At 39.5% G+C, this 18,269-nt stretch overlaps 1 pseudogene; it reads right to left on the reverse strand.

The window, feature by feature from the left end:
- Positions 1 to 10,426: 10,426 nt before the first annotated feature.
- LOC133042275 (olfactory receptor 8S1-like) lies at positions 10,427 to 11,356 on the reverse strand (annotated as a pseudogene).
- Positions 11,357 to 18,269: the final 6,913 nt, after the last annotated feature.

Below are 18,269 nucleotides of genomic sequence, written 5' to 3' on the forward strand. Positions count from 1 at the left end.
ATTTTTATTATTCAATTTGTTAGTGTGGTATATTACATTGATTGATTTGTGGATGTTGAATTATCCTTGCATCTCTGGAATAAATCCCACTTGATTATGGTGTGGGCTTCCCTGGTAGCTCAGCTGGTAAAGAATCCACTGTGGAAAGCTCGGCGGAATAGACTCTGAAAAAAGGACACTGACAGCCTCTGTGGGAGACTGACAAAACCACTTCTACGGCGAGTCGTTTTATACATGAGAGCGGTTACACAGGTGGAGCTTGAGCACGTACGAAGTTGATAACAGCAAGTTTACAAAGTTCATAAGACACATAGACTCTGTTTTCTCAGCATCAAAAGACAATCTGTTCTCCTCAAGGCCAGCTTGTTATTCTCAGCACTATTCTCATGCAGTCGTAAAAGCCCTACGTGCAGGAAATGTTTCCCAGGGCAAAACATCCAGACATGCCTGGCGGCCCTGGCCCTTTGCCAGTTCCTTGTGAGGACCTTCTCCTCAAGGCAGTCAGGTAGTTTCCCTCAACATCCGCCTGCAGTGCAGGAGACCTGGGTACCTTCCCTGGTGGGAAGATCCCCTGGAGAAGGGAAAGGCTACCCACTCCAATATTCTGGACTGGAGAATTCCATGGACTATATAGCCTATGGGGGTCGCAAAGAGTTGGACATGACTGAGTGATTTTCACTTACTACTTTCCATAGAATATTAGAATTAGCTTGCTGAGTTTTGTAAAAATTATTGGTGAGATTTCGTGTGGAATTAAGTTAAATCTATTGTTCAACCTGGGGAGGATTGACATTTTTACTTTATTGAAAGTTCTAACTTAAATCTAAAGCTGGCTGAGGTTTAGTCTCAGTTTTCCAACTCTAAAAAAGCTTTTTAGATTCTTATTTCTTCTTGAGTCACTTTTGGTTAATTGCATTTTAATGGGAGTTTAGTTATCTAAGTTTTCAAATTTATTGACATAATGTCATTTATATTATCCTCACAATATGTTTGATATTTGTAGTAGGTTATTTAAGTATACTGTTTAATTCTTAAGATTGTTTATTTGGTGCTTCTCTCTTTTTTCTTGAGTAAACTTGACAGAAGTTTATCTACTTTACGTTTTCAAAGAACCAATCTTGCTTTTTATTTTATTGAGAAGTAATTGACACAACATTATATTAGTTTCAGGTGTACAGCAGTGATCTGATTTTTGTATATATTGCAAAATTATCACCATAGTAAATCTAGTTAATATCCATCACCACACATAGAGCTACAATTTTTCTTGTGATAAGAACTTTTAAGATCTACTGTCTTTGACTTTCAAGTATACAATATAGTATTATTAACAATGGTTACCATACTGTACATTACATCCCCAGGACTTATTTATTTTATAACTGGACTTCGTTTATAACTTATTTATTTAAAACAGGACTTTATTTATTTATAACTTTTGACCCTCAGGTCTTCACCTACTTCACCCACCCCTTACCTCCTTATCTCTGGTAACCACCAGTCTGTTCTCTGTCTGAGTGTGTTGTTTATTTTTTTAATTTGACATATAACATATAAATTTGAGGTATAGAACATATTAATTTGGTGTATTTATCATCATAATAGTATTGTCATTTTAATGATTATTAGCACCTCTATTATGTTACATAAATAGTATTTCTATTTTAGTGGTCAGTATAATTAATTAAGTTCTAGTCTCAGGAAGTATAATGATTATAATACATTATTGTTGTTCATATTCACTCTACTATGCTTTAGATCTCTTGGATTTATTTACCACTATTTGAAAGTTTGTACCCTTAAGCAACATTTGTCCTATCCCCCCAACCCCTATCTCTTGTAACCATCAAGAGATGGTTTACGTCTCTTGTTTTTACTCTTTGTTTTTAAGAGTTTGGCTTTTATAGATTTCATATAAAAGTGACATCACACAGTATTTGTTATTCTCTGGTTGACTTATCTCATTTAGCATAAGGTGCTCAAGATCCATCCTTATTTTTGAAAGTGGCAGGCAGGTTGTCCTTTTTCTTGTGGATTAATAATATTCCATTTTATACATACACACAGATACACACACACATACAACATCTTCTTTATCCGTTTATCTGTTGATGGATACTTAGATTATTTTCATTTCTTGGCTATTCTTAATAATGCTGCAGTAAATGTAGGATTGTATATATCTCTTCATATTCTACTTTCATTTCCTTTAAGCTTATACCCAGAAGTGGAATTGCTGGATCAAATGGTAGTTCTATTTTTGGCCCTTTGAGGCACTTTCATATTGCTTTCCACAACATAAATACCCATTTGATAATCTCTACCATTAATGGCATCAGGCACCCTTTGCAAGATTTAGTAAGAGAGAGCAGACCTATGATACAACTGTTCGTTATCACTGCTCCTTCTTTAGTTATATAAAAAATTGAGGGCTGAAACCAATGGGAAAGGGTTTTTTGGCCATATTGAGAATTTAGTGTTCATGGTGGGATACCATTTCCTTTTCTTTTTGTGGGGAGGGAAGGGTTACTTTCTTTTTGTAGAATCCAAATGAATGGGGTCCTAAGAGAAGCACTTTCAATAAATAGAAGATGGCTGCAAGCAGAAGAGGCAGATCTTATTTTTTTGCTGGACTTCTGCTTTAGCAGTAGACTTTCTGATCTTTCTCCTATGCCTCTCTGGACCAGAACGAGAAGAACTGGAAAAGCTGACAGAGTGGAAAGTGGGGTGGTAGAAAAACAGCAGGTTGTTTACTCCCTATTTGATATGGCAAGGGTATGTGAATTTCTGGGGAGAAGTCAATTGGTTATCTTGGTAGAGACCTGGCTTTGGACACACCCTTGTGGCACTAGTGGTAAAGAACCTGCCTGTCAATGCAGGAGACATAAGAGATGCAGGTTGGGAAGATTCCCTGGAGAAGAAAATGGCAACCCACTCCAGTGTTCTTGCCAGCGAATCCCTGTAGCTGGCAGGCTACACAGTCCATAGAGTTGCAAAGGGTTAGACATGACTGAAGTGACTTAGCACCCAGTTGTCACATCCAAGGAGGTTGTTAGGTTTTTCTGCAACTAGAGCAGAGAGGGTGCTGCTGGGATTGGAGAAGAGGCTGGATATAAGAATGTGAATGGGAGTCAAGCCTCCTAGGTCAGGGAACTGTGCAGTGAGAAGAATCAGCAAGATCTTCTGAAGAATTCCCACATGCCTCCTCCAGAGTCAATGCCTGTATGACTGCTCCCTAAGGTCATTGTTTGGGTTTGGGTTGCTCATTGCCAATGAGTAAACATGTGATGATCAACAGTGAGAAAATAACAGGGCTAATTTTTAAAGTCACTGCTCCCCCCCCCCCACCCCCGTTTATTATTTTGTCTCCAAAACTGGGGGAAATGTGTCTTAAAGTGGTGGTAGAGGGGATGTCTCTGGGTCATATTAGGTCTCTTAAAATAGTGAGATCTCAGCTTACACATACATTTGGAGAAAGAGTTGTTCAGTCGCTCAGTCATGTCCAACTGTTTGCAACCCCATGTACTGAAGCATGCCAGGTTTGCCTGTCCTTCACCATCTCCCAGAGTTTGCTCAAACACATGTGCATTGGGTTGGTAATGCCATCCAACCATCTTGCCCACTGTTGTCCTCATCTTTTCTCCTCCTGCCTTCAATCTTTCCCAGCATCAGGGTCTTTTCCAATGAGTTGGCTCTTCCCATCAGGTGGCCAAAGTATTGAAGCTTCAGCTTCAGCATCAGTCCTTTCAATGAGTATTCAGGGTTGATTTCCTTTAGGATTGACTTGTTTGATCTCCTTATAGTCTAAAGGACTCTCAAGAACCTTCTCCAACACCACAGTTCAAAGGCATCAATTTTTCGATGCTCAGTCGTCTTTATGGTCCAGCTCTCACATCCATGCATGACTACTGGAAAAACCATAGCTTGACTATACAGAACTTTGTTAGCAAAGTACTGTCTAGGTTTGTCCCTAGACCTGTACTAGTACTGTCTAGGTTTCTTCCAAGGAGCAAGTGTCTTTTAATTTCATGGCTGCAGTCACCATCCACGGTGATTTTGGAGCCCAAGAAAATAATGTCTTTCACTGATTCCATTGCTTCCCCATCTGTTTGCCATGAAGTGATGGGACCAGATGCCACGAAATATTTTTATGAATGCTGTGTTTTAAGCCATTTTTGTTCACTTTTCTCTTTCACCTTCATCAAGAGGTTCTTAGTTCTTCTTCACTTTCTGCTGTAAGGGTGGTGTCATCTGCATATCTGAGGTTATTGATATTTCTCCCAGCAATCTTGACTCCAGCTTGTGCTTCCTCCAGCCCAGCGTTTCTCATGGTGTACTCTGTATATAAGTTAAATAAGCAGGGTGACAATATACAGCTTTGGTGTACTCCTTTCCTAATTTGGAACCAGTCCATTATTCCATGTCTGGTTATAACTGTTGCTTCCTAACCTGCATACAGATTTCTCAGGAGGCAGGTCAGGTGGTCTGGTATTCCATTCTTTTGAAGAATTTCCCACAATTTGTTGTGATCCACACAGTCAAAGGCTTTGGCGTAGTCAGTGAAGAAGAAGTAGATGTTTCTCTGGAATTCTCTTGCTTTTTCTATGATCCGATGAATGTTGGAAAACTATCTCTGATTCCTCTGTCTTTTCTAAATCCAGCTTGTACATCTGGAAGTTCACAGTTTGCTTGGTTTATGGACTGTTGAAGCCTAGCTTGAAGGATTTTGAGTATTACCTTGCTAGAATATGAAATGACTGCAATTGTGTGGTAGTTTGAACATTCTTTGGCATTGCCCTTCTTAGGGATTGGAATGAAAATAAACCGTTTCCAGTCCTGTGGCTGCTGCTGAGTTTTCTAAATTTACTGGCATTTGGAGTACAGCACTTTCACAGGATCATCATTTAGGATTTGAAATAGCTCAGCTGGAGTTCCATCACCTTCACTAGCTTTGTTTGTAGTAATGCTTCCTAAGGCCCACTTGACTTCACACTCCAGGATGTCTGGCTCTAAGTGAGTGACCTCACTATCATACTTATCCCTGTCATTAAGACCTTTTTTGTTTAGTTCTTATGTGTATTCTTGCCACCTCTTCTTAATCTCTTCTGCTTTTGTTAGGTCCTTGCTATTTCTGTCTTTTATTGTGCCCATCCTTGCAAGAAATGTTCCCTTGGTATCTCTAATTTTCTTGAAGAGATCTCTAGTCTTTCCCATTCTACCATTCTATTGTTTTCCTCTATTTCTTTGCATTGTTCAGTTAAGATGCTTTCTTATCACTCCTTGCTATTCTTTGGAACTCTGCATTCAAATGGGTATATCTTTCCCTTTCTCATTTGCCTTTCACTTCTATTCTTTTCTTGGCTATTGTAAGGTCTCCTCATTTTGCCTTTTTGCATTTCTTTTTCTTTGGGATGATTTAGTCACTGCCTCCTGTACAGTGTTACAAACCTCTGTCTATAACCTCAGGCTCTCTGTTTACCAAATCTAATCCCTTGAATGTATTTGTCACCTAGCCTAGTGGTTTTCCCTACTTTATTCAGTTTAAGCCTGAATTTTGCAATAAGGAGTTCATGATCCAAGTCACAGTCAGCTCCTGGACTTGTTTTTGCTCACTGTATAGAACTTCTCCATCTTTGGCTGCAAATAGTATAATCAATTAATTTCAGTGTTAACCATCTAGTGATGTCCATATGTAGAGTTGTTCCTTGTGTTGTTGGAATAGGGTGTTTACTATGACCAGTGTATCTCTTCATAAAACTCTCTTAGCCTTTGCCCTGCTTCATTTTGTACTCCAAAGCCAGACTTACCTATTACTCCAGGTATCTCTTGAATTCCTATTTTTGCATTCCAATCGCCTATGATGCAAAGGACATCTTTTTTTTTTTTTTTTTCTGGTTAGTTCTAGAAGGTCTTGTAAGTCTTCACAGAACCATTCAACTTCAGCTTCTTCAGCATTACTGGTTGGGACATAGACTTGGATGACTGTGATGCTTTCTTATATTAACTTCAAAAAATTAGAAATACCAGATGTGTTGTTACTTAGTACATGATTCAGTATATATGTTTCACTTGTGGAAAAATAAAGTAAAATGGAACTTTAAAGTGTTTTAATCTATTAACCATATTCATGACTATAATAATTCTCATTATTGTTATACAGAAAATAGCATTGGATGATTGCAAGTTATCATGGCTTTAAAATGCAATGTATTTTGAGTAAAATCATAAGTAGCATGTAAAAATGCTCAGAAAATACAAAGTTTCTTTGTCATGTAACACATATTTTGTATTTAATAAATTCTTGGTAAAGTAATGAGAAGGAAGACTAAAACCCTTGCATTCTCCAAGTAGACAAACTAGAGAAAACCAGTGCTTTAAAGATGGTGAAATGTTGGAGAGGCTAAATTTTCTTGTGTTGCCTTGAATGAGCAACATTCCCCCTCAAATTCCAACTCTCATGTAATAGAAAAGCAGAGTTCTTGGCATCATCCAAGTCACTCACTTGACAGTCACTCTGGGCAGAACATAGAAATTTTTTATCTGCATGGCTTCCCATTCAAAGCTCCAACCCCTCCATAAGCCCTAAGTTGATAACTTTTCTTTCCCTGAAATTCAACACTTTCAGTGGAATCTTATGTTTTTCATTGCCTTTCTATCCATTTAATTCCAAAAAATATTTCAGTACACATACAACTTTACTGAGTATCAATGAAATGATAGAGAAATAAATTATGATTAAGTACAACTTTTGGCCAAGATACACTCTATTTCCATTGATATGCCTTTGAGCAGGATTGAATCTGAACTGTCTTCTCCCTTCCTGACCCCACCCTCAAAGTATCTTCATGCCTCTTTCTTATGCTAATTCTGTGGCATCTTTCAGCATCTAGAACAGAGGACTATTAGGAATTTTTTAGTGTTAACTCACCAAATATCCTGAAACCTATAGCTTTCCTAATTTATCATCTTCCATTAAAATTTTTATTTATTTCCTATTTTTTACTTAAAAATAGCTTTACTGAAGTACAGTTGCTTTACAATGTTGTGTTAGTTTCTACTGTATTCCAAAGTGAATCAGCTATACTATACACATACATATATCCTTTCTTTTTTGGATTTCCTTCCCATTTAGGTCATCACAGAGCATTGAGTAGAGTTTCCTGTGCTCTCCAGTGTGTTCTCATTACCTATTTTATACATAGCAGGTTCGTGACATTGTACGGGAGGCAGGGATCAAGACCATCCCCAAGGAAAAGAAATGCAAAAAGGCAAAATGATTGTCTGAGGAGGTCTTACAAATAGCTGTGAAAAGAAGAGAAGCGAAAAGCAAAGGAGAAAAGGAAAGATATACCTGTTTAAATGCAGAGTTCCAAAGAATAGCAAGGGGAGATAAGAAAGCTTTCCTCAGGGATCAGTGCAAAAAAATAGATGTAAACAATAGAAAGGGAAAGACTAGAGATCTCTTCAAGAAAATCAGAGATACCAAGGAAACATTTCATGCAAAGATGGGCTCAATAAAGGACAGAAATGGTATGGACCTAACAGAAGCAGATGATATTAAGAAGAGGTGGCAAGAATACACAGAAGAACTATACAAAGAAGATTTTCAACCCAGATAATCATGATGGTGTGATCACTCACCTAGAGCCAGATATCCTGGAATGTGAAGTCAAGTGGGCCTTAGGAAGCATCACTATGAACAAAGCTAGTGGAGGTGATGGAATTCCAGCTGAGCTATTTCAAATCCTAAAAGATTATGCTGTGAAAGTGCTGCACTCAATATGGCACCAAATCTGGAAAACTCAGCAGTGGCCACAGGACTGGCTGCTGCTGCTGCTAAGTCGCTTCAGTCGTGTCCGACTCTGTGTGACCTCATCGACGGCAGCCCACCAGGTTCCGCCGTCCCTGGGATTCTCCAGGCAAAAATACTGGAGTGGGTTGCCATTTCCTTTTCCAGTGCATGAAAATGAAAAGTGAAAGTGAAGTTGCTCAGTCGTGTCCGACTCTGCACGACCCCATGGACTGCAGCCTACCAGGCTTCTCCGTCCGTGGAATTTCCAGGCAAGAGTACTGGAGTGGGTTGCCATTGCCTTCTCCACACAGGACTGGAAAAGGTCAGCTTTCATTCCAATCCCAAAGAAAGGCAATGCCAAGGAATGCTCAAACTACCACACAATTGCATTTATCTCACATGCTAGCAAAGTAATGCTCAAAATTCTCCAAGCCAGGCTTCAACAGTACGTGAACCATGAACTTCCAGATTTTCAAGCTGGATTTAGAAAAGGCAGAGGAACCAGAGATCAAATTGCCAACACCTGTTGGATCATTGAAAAAGCAAGAGAATTCCAGAAAAACATCTGCTTTATTGACTATGACAAAGCCTTTGACTGTGTGGATCACAACAAACTGTGGAAAATTCTTCAAGAGATGGGACTACCAGACCACCTGACCTGCCTCCTGAGAAGTCTGTATGCAGGTCAGGAAGCAACAATTAGAACTGGATATGGAACAACAGACTGTTTCCAATTGGGAAAGGAGTACATCAAGGCTGTAGTCACCCTGCTTGTTTAACTTATATGCAGAGTACATCAGGAGAAAAGCTGGACTGGATGAAGCACAAGCTGGAATCAAGATTGCTGGGAGAAATATCAATAACCTCAGATACGCAGATGACACCACCCTTATGGCAGAAAGTGAAGAAGGACTAAAGAACCTCTTGATGAAAGTGAAAGAGGAGAGTAAAAAGGCTGGCTTAAAACTCAACATTCAGAAAGCAAAGATCATGGCATCTGGTTCCATCACTTCATGGCAAATAGATGGGGAAACAATGGAAACAGTTACAGACTTTATTTTTGGGGGCTCCAAAATCACTGCAGGTGGTGATTGCAGCCATGAAATTAAAAGACGCTGGCTACTTGGTAGAAAAGCTATGATCAATCTAGACAGCATATTAAAAAGCAGAGACATTACTTTTCCAACAAAGGTCTGTCTAGTCAAGGCTATGGTTTTTTCAGTAGTCATGTATGGATGTGAGAGTTGGACTATGAAGAAAGCTGAGGGCCAAAGAATTGATGCTTTTGAACTTAGTGTTGGAGAAGACTCTTGAGAGTCCCTTGGGCTGCAAGGAGATCCAACCAGTCCATCCTAAAGGAAATCACTCCTGAATATTCATTGGAAGGACTGATGCTGAAGCTGAAACTCCAATACTTTGGCCACCTGATGCAAAGAACTGACTCATTTGAAAAGACCCTGATGCTGGTAAAGATTGAAGGCAGGAGGAGAAGTGGACGACGGAGGATGAGATGGTTGGATGGCATCACCAACTCAACGGACATGAGTTTGAGTAAACTCTGGGAGTTGATGATGGACTGGGAGGCCTAGCATGCTGCAGTCCATGGGGTTGGAAAGAGTCAGACACGACTGAGTGACTGAACTGAGTTGAACTGAACTGATCAATAGTGTATATGTGTCAATCCCAGTCTCCCAGTGCATCCCAACCCCCAGTTTCCCCTTTGGTATGCATATGTTTGTTCTCTACTTCTCTGTCTCAATTCCACATATGTTCATTAATATATGATATTATGAAAGAGGAGAGTAAAAAGAGCTGGCTTAAGGCTAAATATTGAAAAACCCAAGATCATGGCATCCGGTCCCATTGCTGCATGGCAAATAGAAGGGGAAAAGGTGAAAGTTGTGACAGATTTCCTCTTCTTGTGTTCCAAAATCACTGTGGATGGTGACTCCAGCCATGAAATCAGAAGATGATTGCTTCTTGACATAAAAGTGATGACAAACCTAGACTATGTACTGAAAAGTAGAGACATTACTCTGTCAGTAAATTCCGTATCATCAAAGCTATGGTCTTCCCAGTGGTCCCATATGGTTGTGAGACTGGACTGTAAAGAAAGCAGAACACCAAAGAACTGATACCTTCAAACTCTGGTGCTGGAGAAGACTCTTGAAAGTCTGTTGGACAGCAAGGAGATCAAACCAGTCAATCTTAAGGGAAATCAACCCTGAATATTCACTGGAAAGACTGATGCTGAAGCTGAAGCTCCAGTATTTTGATCATCTGATGTGAACAGACAACTCAGTGGAAAAGTCCCTGATGCTGGGAAAGATTGAGGGCAGAAGGAGAAGAGGGCATCAGAGGATGAGATGGCTGGACAGCATCACTGAACATGCTGTCCAGCATGCAATGAACATGAGCTTGGGCAAACTCCAGGAGATGGTGAAGGACAGGGAGGCCTGGTGTACTACAGTCCATGGGGTCACAAAGAGTTGGACACGGCCGGGTGACTGAACAAAAAGACTTTGGTATTTGTTTTTCTCTTTTTAACTTATTTCACTCTGTATGACAGTTTCTAGGTTCATCCACATCTCTATGAATGACCCCGATTTCTCTTCTCTTTACAGCCTGCTACCTCTACCATTGCAAACATTTCCTCAGCATTCTTCTCAGAGCTGTCTTTACTTCTTTGTTTTTGAGGCTATAGATGAGGGGATTCACTAGCGGAGTCACTACACCATACTGTATGGAGAAGATCAGCTCCAGAGGTGAACCTGAGGTGGGCATGAGATAACGGAGGAAAGCTGAGACATAGAAGAAGCTCACTGCAGTGAGGTGGGAGGAGCAGGTGGAGAAGGCTTTGATCCTGCCTGTGGTGGAGCTGATGCTCAGGATGGTGGAGACAATGCATGTGTAGGAGAAGAAGATCAGGAAGAATGTACCAAAGCCATGTAGCAGTGTGGAGCCTGTCAGGACAGTGACATTGGTGGAAATATCAGAGCAGGACAAAGGGAAGAGAGAGGGCAGTTCACAGGTATAGTGGGGGATGATATGGTTCTCACAGAAGTTCAAGTTCATAGCCAGGGGAATGTTGATAACTGCATCCAGAAAACCCAGGCCCCATGAAGCCCATACCAGCTTCACACAGAGCTGGCTGCTCATCACCTGACTGTAGAGCAGAGGGTAGCAGATGGCAGCATAGCGATCATAGGCCATCACGGAGAGCAAGAAGATTTCTGTCCCTCCAATGTCAAACACGAAGAAGGCTTGAGTCAGGCAGTCCTCTTTTGAAATAATTTTCTTTTTAGACAGGAGGTTCTCCAGGAGCTTGGGAACTGTGACTGAAGAGAAGCAAAGGTCCAGGAAAGAGAGGTGACTCAGAAAGAATTACATAGGTGTGTGGAGATGGGAATCAGCTCTGATCACCAGCAGCTGCATCAGGTTCCCCATCATTGTTAGGAGGTAAATCCCCATGAAAAGCACAAAGAGCAGTATCTGGACTTTGGGATCAGCAGATAGCCCAAGGAGGATGAACTCAGTGATGGTGCTGTGGTTCCTCAAGGCCATTTAGAAAGGATTTTTCCTAGGAAAAAATATAGCAATGTACCTGAAACTTCTCTTTACTACACCCAACTATGGAGAAAGGGATCCACTTTTATGTACTTACTCCTGATTATTTAGATTTCATGTATGTCCTTATCAAATGTCTATAATGTTTGCTTCCCCTTCTAGGGTTCTGTTTCAAACAATGATTTTTCCATAGATGACATTCTGTTTTAAAGACACTGAAGAAATTTGCTAATTTGTACAGACCCTGTCCGTGACTAATTTGTTCTGTCTTCTTCAACTGGGCACTGCTTTATCAGCAATATTCTGTGCATGTTTTGTAAATTGTGGCAGAGTTGCTGAGAAGCTTTTTCAGCATTTTCCTTCTCTCTCCTGTTTTCCAATCTTCCACTCCAAAACCCTTTTAGAATCCATAACGTCCTAATAATATTGTTTTACCTTTATTTAGCTTTTTCTTATTGATGCTATACATTAACATCTATTGTCAATTTGACTGTCTGGGACAAGATTAAAAGATGACAGAGTGTGACTCTGTGTGTGTATGTGTGTGTGTGTGTGAGTGAGTGTGTGTGTGTGAGTGAGTGAGTGTGAGTGTGAGTGTGTGTGTGTGTGTGTGTGTGTGTGTGTATCTGAATTTTGGATATGTGAAGAAAGGATAAGGAGGATATTGCTGACTACCTTCTGTGAATTAGAAATTTGACTATCATAAATTAGATAACTCGTCCAAGTCCCCAATCTGTATACCTCAATTCTATAAAACCTCAAGACACTGGGTCTTTTTTTCTTTTTGTATGGTCATGATTTATCTATTTTTATTTGCTAACTTATGAGATAGAAAATCCATATTTCTTTTATCTTCACATTTATATTTTAAAATTTTTAATTAGTGGATAATTGTTTTACAGTATTGTGTTGGTTTCTGCCGTACAACATCGCAGAACAGTCATAACTATATATTTCCCCTCCCTCCCGAGCCTCCCTCTCTAACCCCATCATCACAGAGCACTGACCTGAGCTCCCCATGTTATATAGCAGCTTCCCACTAGCTATTTTATACATGGTTGTGCATATATGTTAATACTACTTTCTCAATTTGTCCCACCTTTTCCTTCCCTCACTGTGTCACAAATCCGTTCTCTACGTCTGGAGACATCAGGTCTTTCTACCATGCAGTGACTTTCACTTAAGGCTTGACTTTCATTTGATGATCATTTTGTAATATATACAAGTATCAAATCATTATGTTGTATACTTGAATATAATAAAAGGTTATGTATTGTATTTCAATTAAAATTGTCATTTTCTCATTTAATTTCATAAAACATTCTGGGTAGATTATTATATCCTAATTTTTCTGATGTAGAATGAGATGTATGTGAATATCTTGTCTTACCAGAGTGACTAAGTGACTACACCAGGATTTAGCCTGTGTCTTCATTATTGTTCTCATCTAGCACTTCTGCCTTCCATTTTCTTGTTTTTCTTAAATATGCTGATTCTCCTCATGTGGCAGCCATTGAGGTGCTCCAGGTGGGAGAAAGAACTCAACACTCAGCTGAAATTGATGAGCTTGCTGACAGCATCCAGTTGATGCTTTGAAAATAAACTGCAGCTTTAGCCGAGGCCAAACTTCCCAGGCAGTCAATGACTGAGCATACCTTAGATACCCTTGATCGTTTTTGCCTTGTTTAAGGGTCAGTCATTGCCCCAGGGCCCCCAACCCATGCAAGAGTTGGATGATCCTTGTCAGGTCTGTGCTGTAGTCTGAAACTCTTCCTAGATGATTCTGCTTTCCTTCCCTCTTTCCTGTTGCTGCTGCTGCTGCTGCCAAGTCGCTTCAGTCGTGTCCGACTCTGTACGACCCCATAGACAGCAACCCACCAGGCTCCCCCGTCCCTGGGATTCTCCAGGCAAGAACACTGGAGTGGGTTGCCATTTCCTTCTCCAATGCATGAAAGTGAAGAGTGAAAGTGACGTTGCTCTGTTGTGTCCGACTCTTAGTGACCCCATGGACTGCAGCCCACCAGGCTCCTCCGTCCATGGGATTTTCCAGGCTAGAGTACTGAGCCTGGAAAAGGGGTGCCATTGCCTTCTCCTCTATTTCCTGTTAGCAGTGTCATATCTGGTCTGAAGGCTTTTCCAGCCCAATTCTATTTCCTTCTTCTTTGACTTTCACAGGCTCCTCTCCCACTCCCTCAGTCTCATGTAATACTACCACTACCAAAGTATCTGTTCTGGGAGGACCTCAACAGATATACTTCCTCTCTGTGCTAATTCATTAGCTCACCCACCATAAGCAACTCCCTTCATTTTATGCCTTTGCTGAATCACTGTCTTATTTTGGCAGTTAGTGGTTAGAATGTATATGGCACATTTCTTTCTTTTCTTTTTCCTTCCCAAACAATAATACTACAGTTCCTTGAAGAGAGCGATTATGCTCTATATTACTTTGTATCTCCGTACCATAACTCTTGGTCCAGTGAAAAGCACATATGGTTGGTCTTCGATAGCAAATATGTTGAATAAAAAATGAAGTGAATTGGATAGACTGTTTAGATAATTTATTTGGGAAAGGTTGCAGAATCATAAGCTTGATAAGGATTCAGCACTAAGAAGATGACAAAGTGGGAAGCAAAAAATGGTATATGTGTATGTATGTGTTTGCATGTGTGTGTACAGACGGTCTCAGTTTTGTGTAACCAGTAGTGTACTTAACATATCCGATGCCTACTGGCCCATTTCAGACCATACTGGAAGGCTGTTAAAGCCTATAACATTCATTTGGTCATTCATTTTTTTCTGAACATTAATTTATTCAGTTTATTTATTCATTCTTTCTTAAGTCCTTATGACTATGAGTCATAGCAGAACTTAGATCCAGAATGTATCTGTCTGACCAGGAGCTGAATTTGCAGTTCAGAATGACCCAAATTAACTGATTCAGTGAACAATGAGAGAAACTTGCTGAAAAAAATCTATTTTAAGGAGTCTCTGTCATCTGTGATTTTAAGTCCTGTCAAAGTGAGTACTTCCTCTACTGTCTTCTAGCAAAATAATCACAACAAATGACAATAATTTCTATCATTATCTTCTAGTTTGAAAATATCTCCAAGTGTTTGGAATTTTCTGAATGAATTAAGTGGATAATTGCTTGTATCATTCTAGACTGACTTTTTAAAGTATACCTGACTGCAGTGTTCATTTTTGTTTCTAACTCTGTACCAAAGAACATGCCAGATTCTGCAGAAGATATCAGGGAATTGTTATCAGAGGGTCCAAATCTGAAAAACTCTGGTTCTAGAAGGTGGGCCTATGTGATGCAGCAGTAGGGCAGGAGGCCAGCTGGGTAATATGATTCTATTTGTTTATGAAACAGCCCTGACACAGACCTTTTTATGGATGAGACACAGCAAACTTACAAAGTGTTCTTAAGGTCATAGAGTTGTAAGACATAGAGTTGCAATTTGGGCTCAGGAATTTGACATGTGTCCAGCTTTGTCATATTCTTTGTAAGAAAGTAGGTGTCTAGGTCATTCCTTGAAGAAGGAAGTCTGTAACATATAACATAGGGTACCTAAAGTCTTGTTGCCCTTATGTGTATTTAAGTTTTTAAAAAGTTGGTTAATTGCATAAATACTGGGATTGATGGAATATTGAAAATGATGTGGAGAGAGGCTCAATATTTCCTCTGTTGACTGAATGTGGGAGTATTCTTCATGACCAAATGCAGATGGGGTGGAGCAGGAATTGAATACTCAGTAAAAAGTGGCAGAAAGACCATTGGTGTCTAGACAGGAACCTGGACAGGGGAATGGTGAAAGGTGGAGGAAACTTGGAACTTTTTGAATTCAGATATTTTTCCTCAAACCTGTTTAGACTTCTACCTGTCTTGATCTATGTGCTTCACATCATCAGTATTTGTTGGGATCAAGGGGAATTATTAATAGGAACAAACTGAACTTTCTGTAGTGTGTGTGGTGTGTATCCTAGAAGAGGGTGTCCCCCGAGTTACCATTATCTGCTGTCTAGTATGTTCTCTGGTGTACTCTGATCTGCTCTGGTGTACTCCCAACCATCAGCTATCTACTCTGGGTGGGCATACTTTCCCCATCCACCTTGACCATTACACTTCCACCTGCTGGTCCCAGGTTTCATTGCACAGCTGGAGCCCAGGCCAGTGTGGAGCTTGAACCCAAGATGTAAGATGTGCCTGATCCCAAAGTCAGCACAACTAACTGAGGTTAGAGATTCTTCCCAAGTGGCTGCTCAGAGTAACCGAGCACAAAGGCCTCAGTGTATGGAAAATGTGGTCCTCGGTCAGGGAGCTCAGTCTCCAGCAGATAGAAAGTTGATGAGAAGACAGGAAAAGAAAGGTGGATTAGCTGAGGGAAAGACAGGGACTAGGAAAGAGAGAAGAAAAACTTTAGAGCAACCATAGTGGACATTACCAAGTTCCAGGCTTTTTCTGACTCAGATTTCCTGTCGCTCTGGTCTTTTCATGGTGGGCTGTCATCTGGACTGTGATGCTCTCTATGCCTATGGGAATCGGTATTTCTGTAGCCTACTTATAGAAAAAGCAAGACATCCTTTCTTCTTTCTGGTTAGAAGTCATATTGAGAGCAGAAAACCAATACCCCAGAGTATCTTCTTAAAGGCAGACGCTTCAAGACATGTATCCTCTGAGCTCTGAATTTGTCCTGGCTTTCTCTCCTACAAATACAGGGAGAAGACTATCAAATCCTCAATAGAAGATGTGTAAAGAGCGTCTCTCCAGGGGACTCAGGTTCAGCCAAGTAGACTTCTGTTTATTTAGTTTCCTCTCTGATTCTAAATGCAACCATATGAGAATTTGTGATATGAGTGACTCTCACATATAATCCTTCAGAAGGGTACATACAGATTAGGCAGTCAGTAGTTGGCTGGCTGAGCCTGGAATCCCAGATGGAGGAACCAATGTCTTTAAAAAAAAAAAAATCTAAGTATAATTGACTTAGTTTCAGGTGTAGAACTTAGGCCAATGCCTGTTATTCCCTGAAGTCATAGCCTGCCCAATTTGAAACTCATTAACTAGACAAGTTGAAATTTGTAAGAGCCTCAGGTGATTCTATTAGGTATGGTCTTTTGGAGCTTCTGTGTTGAAGTTATGGCCTAGGATGAGAACTCTGTCCCCAAATATAGCACCTGCCATATTGAATATTCATGCTAAAAGAATTTGAGAAATGGCTTGTGCAGGAGGGACTTTCTGATTTTCTCTGAAGCAGATCATAAGGCCCTCATATGAGAGGTGCCCTACCCAACCTGGAGGAACGGGTCATCTTTATCTCCAAAGATGAAGAGACACAGAGGAACCTGAATGAACTGGCCTTACTAAACACATTCTTCCACTTCCAGTTTACTACACTTAGCTCACCTTTGTCCTGTGACATCTTTCCATGACTTTTCAGTCTTTCCATATATACAATCAGGTTTGTACCCTTAATCAAGTCTCCCCATTACTGGAGGTGTTAGCTAACACTATGGCAGTAATCATAGAGCAATACATGTGTATCAAATCAATACATTGTGCACTTTAAATTTGCATAGTGTTATATGTCAATTATAGTTTAATATAGCTGAAAAAAAACACTTGGGTTTACCTGTTTCTCCATGTCTTCATTTCCTTATGAGGCTCCCATGTCACGTAAAAACCAATAAATCTGTATGCTTTTCTCCTGTTAATCTGCCTCTTGTTACAGCAGTCGTAGTCATGAACTTAAAAGGGGAGAGAAAAAAAGTAGTTTTTCTCCTAATAAGTGTAAATATACTAATTGACTTCAGAATGCATGGACTCATACAGTATTTAGGGAATTATTTAGTAATCTTTCTTCTTTTAACCTTCAGAAATTCTAAAGACCAGAATTCAAAAGAGACAGAGACAATAAAGAACCTAGTCACAACACAATCCCCTTGTTTTAATTGCTACATTCTCACCTACTTATAAATTTGTCTTTCAAAACCCACTGAAATGTTGTGAAGTAATTAGCCTCCAACTAATAAAAAAAAAAAAAAGAAAAAAAAATTTGTCTTTCAAAGTACACAAATTAAGATATAAAATCAACATATTATAAATATTGTCTTACAGTATACTAGACAAAATTCTTTTAAAAGGCTAAGCTTTAAAACAAATATAATTGTCATTTAAATATATTATTTGGCAGAGTTATTATTTTGAACAGTTATAACATTGAAAACAGATTTAGAGCTCACTAAAATATATTTTCTATATACACACATACACAGATTTTACTGAATACAGATTTGATGTCCTAGAGGAATGTGGACCTTAGAGAAAATGATCTTGGATATGAAGATTATTTTCAAAAAAAGGTAAAGAAACACTCTTCTTTGCATTTTATGCTTGAGGTAGTGATCTGCTTTACCTGAGCATGTATTCTCAAAGTTATGATAACAAATTGACTTTCATTGTGTTTTTGTGAACTGTAAAATAAGAAATAGTCATGAACACCTAATGGTCCTATGTGACCTTCTGCTGAGGCTCTTATAAAATGCTATTATTTTGGACAGTAATTCAGGCAAGACTGACTATTTCTAGTACTCAAGCACATTTACGTGTTGGTCAGTTGACCATTTCCTGTGGCAACTCATTTGCCTGTATTGGAGAAATATAATTAAAAACAAAATCTCCCAATCCAGAAAACTTCCCCACAAAGGTAGAAGAGAAAGAAAATTCTTTTACTGTTGAATAATTACTAATCCAGAATGTAACGTGCATCAAAGAAAATCTGCTAGGAGATCATACAGAAAGTCTCATTTATTTATATAGCTGAGCAGATACTTTTTGTTACATACTTGTTCTTGAGATAAATGATAACTAGTCACCAAGTAAGAGAATTTAAAGACCATTTGCTACTCA

The sequence above is a fragment of the Dama dama genome, chromosome 3, assembly GCF_033118175.1.
Source record: "Dama dama isolate Ldn47 chromosome 3, ASM3311817v1, whole genome shotgun sequence".
Classification (NCBI taxonomy): domain Eukaryota; kingdom Metazoa; phylum Chordata; class Mammalia; order Artiodactyla; family Cervidae; genus Dama; species Dama dama.